Genomic DNA, 10,124 nt, shown 5'->3' with positions numbered 1-10,124 from the left:
CTACTATTACCTAAAGGTTAAAACTTTACTGTGAGAAAAGTTATACTGAATAATATTTTCAAATTTAATTCAATTAACTAGTTTTTGATTTGATTTGTTTCCTTATATAGGCTACTTATATTACTTTTACAAATAAGATTCCCAGCATTAATTCACAAGGGTAGTGGTATGTTCTGTAATTTTGCATATTTTATTTTAATATACCACCCTTTCAAGTAGATAAATGAGCAAAATATTTGCATGATTGTGCACATATTCTTAAAATATTAGCAATGAGAAAGTGCATAGCACAGTCTCATTTTATTTGTACTGTTGATTGATTCCGGATCTCTTTCATTACTTTCGATATTTTGCATTATTTTCTGGCTGTGAGAGACTCACATGAAGAAACATTTTCAGGCAACTCGAACAAGTCATTAATTCTCACTTACGACTAAAAGTGTTAATATCCCATCAAGTGGCGTTATCTGCTGCTGTGATCACTAAAACTATATTTGCTGTCAGCAGACTCAATGCCTGACCCTAAGTAGATAAATCCGAGAATTCTCTGACTTATCCATGCCCAAGTATGAATTTCCACTGAGTACGTATGACATACAATCTGAATAATGAGCTGACCCTAAAAATAATGACTTAAAAGGTAAGTAGAAGACATACATTTTTCAGATGAGAAAGAGTCAAGGGAAGTTTCCTGCATGAAGGATTTTGGTCTAAGAAATGCAGTTGGATGTTAAAATGTCATCTAGATTTCCATTTCCTTAATTATATCTATTTGTAAAGCTTTGACTGTTTTCTAGTTAGTTTGGAGTTCTCTCTCAAAAGAGATCTTAAAATGTATTTAATCAAACTAAGAAACTCTAATCTGTCTCTAATTTTTTTTTTTGAATAGAGAAAAAGCTCTTCTACTACTATTACTACTGTGAATAATATGGCCCCCTCATACCGCCTATCGTATGGACAACTATTACTTTTTTCCTACCACTTCATGAATTGAAACACTTTAGTGTATCAGGCAATGTAATATAGTGTTAATTAACATAAAACAGTTGCCATTAATGTAATGGCCAATTGTACAATGCAGTGTGTATATACATATATATGTATGTATATATACACTTTTCGTTAGCTCAGATGGTTTAAGTGACCTGGCCATGATCACACAGCTGATGATTGAATAATCTGGAATTCAAAGCCATGACTGCTTATCCATGAAATCTCATGCTATTTTCTTAGCCGCAATCACAGTGTTTCAACCATTGCGTGCTCTAGTACATATAACTTAGTTCCATCAAAAGATACATTTAACAACAAGCCATAGGAAATGCATATGAAAAATCCAAATTCAATGAAATCTACATCAAAATTTGAGCCAGTTATTTTTTGAATATGAATTAACTGAGTCTAAAGTTTATGTGGAAAGGCAAAAAATTTCAAATAGCTCACACAATACTGAAAAAGAACAAAATTATATTTCTGACAATACCTGATCTCAAGAGTTATTACAAAGCCACAGTGACCACGACAGTGTGATAATGATGAAAGAGAATAGAAGTAGATCGATGGACTGGAGCAGTACACCATTGTTATATACCACTAGGTTTCTGAGAATTGTAATCCATCAGAATGACATCTTTAATCTTAAGCTTTGTCTTTTTATACATAGGATAAATTTCTGTACAGAGACTATTACATGGGATATACATTTATATGTGTACATCCCATCTAATATACAAAATTTAAATTTTCTACATATATGGAAATAAGACATAAAAAATTACTGCTGAGCCTTATCCAAGCTTTATAAATTGTTTTGAAATAAATAAAAACTTTCCAAAGGTACTTACATAATTTGCCTGCATAATATAATTATTATTCCTATCTTACATCATTCAATTAGCAAAAAAACAAATTGTTAACCGTTTTGATTTCAGATTTCAAATTTCCTATGCATCTGAGGATAGTGCCTCAGAGATTTCTGCTCCACATTTTTCACACGGAAAATTTGAAACTAGTTTGATATTGGCTGTCATGGACAGTAGAAAGAGCATTTTCAGGGCGGTCAGCTGAAACCAGGGTTGAGAAAGAAATCATCATGGGACTCCTGGGTCAGCAGTCATATCTGACCTCTTGTTGGTTTCATTCATAGTTTTAAATGCTGGAGAAGGTGAGAAGAGATGACAGAATCTCAGAATTATTATAGAAGTATTATAGAGTCTCAAAATTAGTATAATTCTGTTTAATCACTTTAAAATGCATTGAGAGTATTCATTGATTTATTAAAGTAAAATATATTATTAATAGTTTTGAAGTAATTTAATTTAAAATATTGTTTTCCTCCTTCCATGTAACACCATATTTCATTCTTTCAATTGAATCTCTATAGCAATTATTCTATAAAAGATACAATAGCAAACACGATAAATTTAAAATAGCATATTATGTTTGTGCACGTAAGGTTCTATGGAAAATGTATTAAAATAAATATGATAATTTGGCAAGATGTAATGCATTAACAAGTGATTGTGTTTAAGTCTATAAAAACTATTAGTATAAAATGAAAATACGAAATGGTGAAATATACACATATGGAAGACATATGCGCGCACACACACACACATATATATATATACACAAAATCGAGAACATTTTTAAATATCAACAACATACAGGCAAAAAGAATCTGAAATTTAATAAAACACTACAATATAACCAAAACATCAAATATCAAAAAAATCTAAAAATACAAAAAATACCATTATAGACTCTGAAACGTAAAAGAGGAAATTAATAGGATCTCTATACATAGAAGAATATTAGAAATTGAATATTTAATAATTTAATGATTTTCTTCCTATATTCCTTACAGACTTTGTGCCATCCCATTCAAAATTCCACAAGTTTATGTATTTCCCTGTATGAGTATGCTTATATGTGTGAAACAAGATAAAATGAAATTAAAATTCACATCTAAATATAAAGGACAACATACACCTAAGAATGACATTGTAGAAGAACCAATTTTAATGGAAAGCACGGAAATTAAAACCGTAACAGTCTTGAAGGATAAAGTGAGATACATTGTTTTGGAGTAGGTTTTGACTTCCGAAAGAATGCAATTTATAAACAAAAATTAACTACATTAAAATTAACAACTGTTTATCAGAAAAAAGAAACATTCAGGTAAGAGAATGACAAGTCAAGATACAGTGTGGGATATTATTTGCGACATGCAAATTTGAAAAAAAGGCTCATATCCTGAACAGAAAAATAACTACTATAAATAAATTATCTCTGATAATTGATCAGAAATCAATGATCTATTTTAACAAGTTTATTAATAGGGTACATGTGGGATTTAGACTTGCTAAATATAAATCAAAGAGAAAAAGCAAAAGTAGAAAACATTGGGAAAGACATTAAAACTAGTACATCAAGAAGAAAATATAGAAGGGCAATGAATATATGAAAAAATCTACAATCTTTTTAAGATGCTGGAAAATGAAAAACAAAACTACATAAGAAATTACTACGAATCCTCACATATAGCTAAAGCCAAAATAACTGGACTACAGAAATAAATGATTCTTTTAATTATTTGAACTTTTGTATTGGGAAATACAACACAGAAAAAATCTATGCAGGACAAAATTTCATAATACAAATAATTATTCAAAAGTAAACATATATAACCATATCCGGGTCTAGTAATTTAATATGTTTTCTTTATTACAAAATCCATCATGAAGTTTTCTATAAAAATATTTCTCAGGACTTAACACCACTGCAGAGAACAAACGAATACCCCAACAAATGATAAATTACAGTTAGGTTTCTGAGTAATTTTGGCAACCATGTATTATCCATCTGAGTATGTTATTAATTCCACAGAATATTTTTTGCATATGTTTTGAGACAGTAGGCTTATCGAAATTTTATTCATTTATATCAAACTTAAGTAGCCCAAAATATACTACCAGAAAGCATAATTAAGTGGTGGTATATAAAACTGCTTTAGAATATTAATAAAACAAAACTAAGTTAAATGAAGAGACAATAAATATATAAAGGGTTATGAAAACCAATTTCCATTCTGAACAGCAATAATTTAGAATGAGGTTTTATTTTGAAAAACATTTAATCTACATACCTAAAGATATATAAATATGTTGTTTCCTATTGAAATATTGCCAGTTAAATGTCCTTGCAACAATTACAATCATTGAATGAGAAATAAATAATCCCCCAGATCAGTGTAAATACTATATAGTACTTTTGCAAAATTAAATGAGAACTAGCTAAGGACAAGATATTCAATTACTGCAGGCTGGCCAGTTTTTTGATGATCTAAAATAAAGGCAAGAAAAATCGTTTTCTGATGCCATGTCTGTGATTAATAAAAGTATAGAGAAATCGCTATGCTAAACTTTAGCATATATGAGGCAAAAAAATTATATACTAGTTACAGGTTGCTATGGCAATACTATGACAAAAGAAGGATGCTAGTTTTGTAAGAAAACATGAGTTTATTAATGTAATAAAGAGAATATGAAATCAAACTAGATAGAATGAAAATTACTAATGCATGTTGTGTCCAAATGATTGTAATATTCCAGAGAGAATTTTAAAGAAAATGGAATCATATCTAACATAAAAATGTGTGAATTTAAATTACAGCTAGTTTAAGAATCACCAGTGCATGTAGATGCTATTTACGTAAAGTTTGGGCAATGTAAAATAAGACTGAGTACTCCAAAATATTAATAATTATTATAAAAATTTATAAATTATTGTTAATATTATTAGAAGAATATGTATTTATTTAATGATCCCATCAATATATTCTTTCTGTACATCATGTTATTTTCTGTCTAACTTTAATTATTTGCTTCAGTGGGACACATCTTCCACACAATTCCTGAGAAATATAATATGAAAGACAAATTGAGATTTTGCATGTTTCCTGAGATGTTCATCTTAAATCCACTTACATAATTTTGCATGCTGTCGAGTTACAACACAGAAAAAATACCCTAGAAAGACTTGTGAAGACATATTCAGTTTCTTCCAATTTTCAATTTTGTTGTTGAGAATACTGGGTCATTCCGCCTCAATGATTAATTTCCCATCCAGTAATTTGTTCAGATCTCTTTTCTTTGGGATCAGGCCTAATTATGTTTCTCTATTAAAAAATCATTAGAACCAAGAACTAAACTATTGTTATTGGAATATTCATATTACCATAATAAACTATTAAAATTATATATACATACATACACACAGACATGCGCGTGTGCACTTCCGCGTGCGTGCGCGCACACACACAGACACAGAGAAATATAAGCCACACATGATATGATAGGTCCTATGCTGCTTATTGTCCAATAATTGAAAATAGTGTTTGAAGAAGAACTAAATATGTTCTGAAATACACCTCCTGCATAGCAAGCCTCAATATTTTTAGATTTCACCTTATTACAAACTGATCTAAAATTGTGAATTTTTCGATTTTGTTTAAATTGACAAGATAAATTTTAAATGTGAATGGAATTGCTAATGATTTAAAGTGACATGATTAATTGTAAAAAGAATGATTCATTGGTCACACAATCTGATTTCAAGACTTTAAACTACAATGCTTATGAGAGTGTGACATCTATTTCAGTCCATTTGTGTTTTAACAAAGTACCTGAAACTGCTTGATTTGTTTTAAAAATAGAATTTATGTTCTCACAGCTCTGGAGTGTAGAAAGTCCAAGATACCTGTTCACTCTGGTGGTAGTTTCTTTTGCTGTGCAGAAGCTCTTTAGTTTAATTAGATCCCATTTGTCAATTTTGGCTTTTGTTGCCCTTGCTTTTGGTGTTTTAGACATGAAGTCCTTGCCCAGGCCTATGTCCTGAATGGTATTACCTAGGTTTTCTTCTAGGGTTTTTATGGTTTTAGGTCTAAGATTTAAGTCTCTAATCCATCTTGAATTAATTTTCGTATAAGGAGTAAGGAAAGGATCCAGTTTCAGCTTTCTACTTATGGCTAGCCAATTTTCCCAGCACCATTTGTTAAATAGGGAATCCTTTCCCCATTTCTTGTTTCTCTCAGGTTTGCCAAAGATCAGATGGCTGTAGATGTGTGATATTATTTCTGAGGACTCTGTTCTGTTCCATTGGTCTATATCTCTGTTTTGGTACCAGTACCATGCTATTTTGGTTACTGTAGGCTTGTAGTATAGTTTGAAGTCAGGTAGCGTGATGCCTCCAGCTTTGTTCTTTTGACTTAGGATTGTCTTGGCAATGCGAGCTCTTTTTTGGTTCCATATGAACTTTAAAGCAGTTTTTTCCAATTCTGTGAAGAAACTCATTGGTAGCTTGATGGGGATGGCATTGAATCTATAAATTACCTTGGGCAGTATGGCCATTTTCACGATATTGATTCTTCTTATCCATGACCATGGTATGTTCTTCCATTTGTTTGTGTCCTCTTTGATTTCACTGAGCAGTGGTTTGTAGTTCTCCTTGAAGAGGTCCTTTACATCCCTTGTAAGTTGGATTCCTAGGTATTTTATTCTCATTGAAGCAATTGTGAATGGAAGTTCATTCATGATTTGGCTCTCTGTTTGTCTGTTACTGGTGTATAAGAATGCTTGTGATTTTTGCACATTAATTTTATATCCTGAGACTTTGCTGAAGTTTCTTATCAGCTTAAGAAGATTTTGGGCTGAGATGATGGGGTTTTCTAAATATACAATCATGTCATCTGCAAACAGGGACAATTTGACTTCTTCTTTTCCTAACTGAATACCCTTGATTTCTTTCTCTTGCCTGATTTCCCTAGCCAGACCTTCCAACACTATGTTGAATAAGAGTGGTAGAGAGGGCATCCCTGTCTTGTGCCAGTTTTCAAAGGGAATGCTTCCAGTTTTTGCCCATTCAGTATGATATCGGCTGTGGGTTTGTCATAAATAGCTCTTATTATTTTGAGATACGTTCCATCAATACTGAATTTATTGCGAGTTTTTATCATGAAAGGCTGTTGAATTTTGTCAAAGGCCTTTTCTGCATCTATTGAGATAATCATGTGGTTTTTGTCTTTGGTGGTTCTGTTTATATGCTGGATTACGTTTATTGATTTGCGTATGTTGAACCAGCCTGCATCCAACCTACAGAATGGGAGAAAATTTTTGCCATCTACTCATCTGACAAAGGGTTAATATCCAGAACCCACAAAGAACTCAAACAAATCTACAAGAAAAAAACAAACAACCCCATCAAAAAGTGGGCAAGGGATATGAACAGACATTTCTCAAAAGAAGACATGCATACAGACAACAGACACATGAAAAAATGCTAATCATCACTGGCCATCAGAGAAATGCAAATCAAAACCACAATGAGATACCATCTCACACCAGTTAGAATGGCAATCATTAAAAAGTCAGGAAACAACAGGTGCTGGAGAGGATGTGGAGAAATAGGAACACTTTTACACTGCTGGGGGGAATGTAAACTAGTTCAACCATTATGGAAAACAGTATGGCAATTCCTCAAGGATCTAGAACTAGAAGTACCATATGACCCAGCCATCCCATTACTGGGTATATAAACAAAGGATTATAAATTATGCTGCTATAAAGACACATGCCCACGTATGTTCATTGCGGCACTATTCACAATAGGAAAGACTTGGAATCAACCCAAATGTCCATCAGTGACAGACTGGATTAAGAAAATGTGGCACATATACACCATCAAATACTATGCAGCCATAAAAAAGGATGAGTTTGTGTCCTTTGTAGGGACATGGATGCAGCTGGAAACCATCATTCTCAGCAAACTATCGCAAGAACAGAAAACCAAACACCGCATGTTCTCACTCATATGTGGGAACTGAACAATGAGATCACTTGGACTCGGGAAGGGGAACATCACACACTGGGGCCTATTATGGGGAGGGGGTATGGGGGAGGGATTGCATTGGGAGTTATACCTGATGTAAAGGACGAGTTGATGGGTGCTGACGAGTTGATGGGTGCAGCACAGCAACATGGCACAAGTATACATATGTAACAAACCTGCACATTATGCACATGTACCCTATAACTTAAAGTATAATAATTAAAAAAAAAAAGAAAAAAGAAAGTCCAAGATAAAGGTACCAGGAGATTCAGTGTCTGCTGAGGACAGCTCTTTGCTTCCAGGTTGGCGTCTCTTGCTGCATCCTCACATGGCAGAAAGGAGGGAAGCTGTGTCCTCACACTAGAGAAGGAGAAGAAAGGCAAAAGGGCCAGGCAGCTGTCTGAAGGCTCTTCTGTAAGGACATTTAATCCTATTCATGAAGGCTGAGCCCTTATGAATTAATCGCTTCCTAAAAGAACACCTCTTCATGTCATCAGCTTGGGGTTTAAGTTCCAATAGATGAATTTGGAGGGTCACATACTTTTAAATCATAGCAATGATTCAACACAATTCATAATTAAAAAACAAAAGTCAATTTAACCCAAGGCAGAACCTATAAAAAGACCCACACGTTCAGCAGGGCGTGGTGGCCTGCGCCTGTAGTCCCAGCTACTCGGGAGGCTGAGGCAGGAGAATGGCGTGATCCCAGGAGGCGGAGCTTGCAGTGAGCCCACATCGCGCCACTGCACTCCAGCCTGGGCGACAGAGGGAGACTCCGTCTCAAAAAACTAAATAAAATTAAATTTAATTTAAAAAAAAGACCCACACATAGAGTCAGCTGATATTTGAAGCAGGTAACAGGACACTTCACAGGGGGTAGGAAGTGGGAGAAAAATGATTTCAACATAATGATGCTCAAATGACATATTAATAAATATAAAAATGAAATTTGACTACTATCTTAGGCCTTGGACAAAAATTAATTTGAGCTGAAACACATACCTAAATACAAAAGCAAAACCTATGAAATTTTTAAAGGTGAATTCAAGAGTATAGATTTGACACCTTGGGGAAAGTAAAGATTCCTTACAAATTTCATGAAAATCACTAAATAAAAAGGAAAAAAATGGTAAATTAGACTTCATTAAATTTACATTTATACATAAAAATGGAATATAAAAAGATTAACCATGATCTCAGAAATAATATTCTTCACAAATTTAGTTGGGAAAGGTATCAGATCACAATTGCATAAAACTTCTATAAATCAATAAACCCGTATTTACCCCATTAAATAAGTAAGCAACTAACATTTCAAAAACAAAAATATACACTGGCTGATAAGCCCATGTACATTGATATTCAACATCATTAGTCGTTAGGGAGATGCAAATGAAATGAGTTATAATTTCACATCCACTGAAACAGCTAAAATTTCGAAAAAAACTGACAGTGGAGAATGTTGATGAGCCTGTGGCACAAGCAGAACTCGCCTACATTGAAAGAGTCTATCAATAGTACATTCATTTTGGAAAATCATTTGTCAGCTTTTTATGAAATTAAGTGTAAAGTTACCCTATGATCTGAAGTTTTCAATAGAAATAAAATTATAAATAAAGTAAAATATTTTTATAGAAATGTCATAACAGCTTTATTAATCACAATCTAGGAATAACTCAGATTCTCATAAATAGAAAAATTAACAAATTGTGGCATTTCATATAGTGAAATAATATATGATAGTAAAAATGAATGTACTATTCATAAATGCAGTAACAGGGAGGATCGCAAAAGCATTATTAAATCCGAGTAATACAGAAAAACATAAGCTACAGACTATGTAATTTAAACTGGTTTAAGCCTTGAAGAAATACATTTTGTATTTGTGGTAGAGTGATGTGATGATCTCTAGGTCAATCATATCCTCAATAATTAAATTTGTTTTTGCCTCAGTGCTTGGATACCCACAATATTGGTCTTTTTTTTTTTTTTTTTGAGACGGAGTCTCGCTCTGCCGCCCAGGCTGGAGTGCAGTGGCCGGTTCTCTGCTCACTGCAAGCTCCGCCTCCCGGGTTCACGCCATTCTCCTGCCTCAGCCTTCCGAGTAGCTGGGACTACAGGCGCCCGCCACCGCGCCCGGCTAGTTTTTTGTATTTTTTTTTTTTTTTTTTTTGAGACGGAGTCTCGCTCTGTAGCCCAGGCTGGAGTACAGTGGCCGGATCTCAGCTCACTGCAAG

The sequence above is a fragment of the Theropithecus gelada genome, chromosome 17 (genome assembly GCF_003255815.1).
Source record: "Theropithecus gelada isolate Dixy chromosome 17, Tgel_1.0, whole genome shotgun sequence".
Classification (NCBI taxonomy): domain Eukaryota; kingdom Metazoa; phylum Chordata; class Mammalia; order Primates; family Cercopithecidae; genus Theropithecus; species Theropithecus gelada.
The sequence above is the reverse complement of the archived record's forward strand: the minus strand, read 5'-3'. Positions refer to the sequence as shown.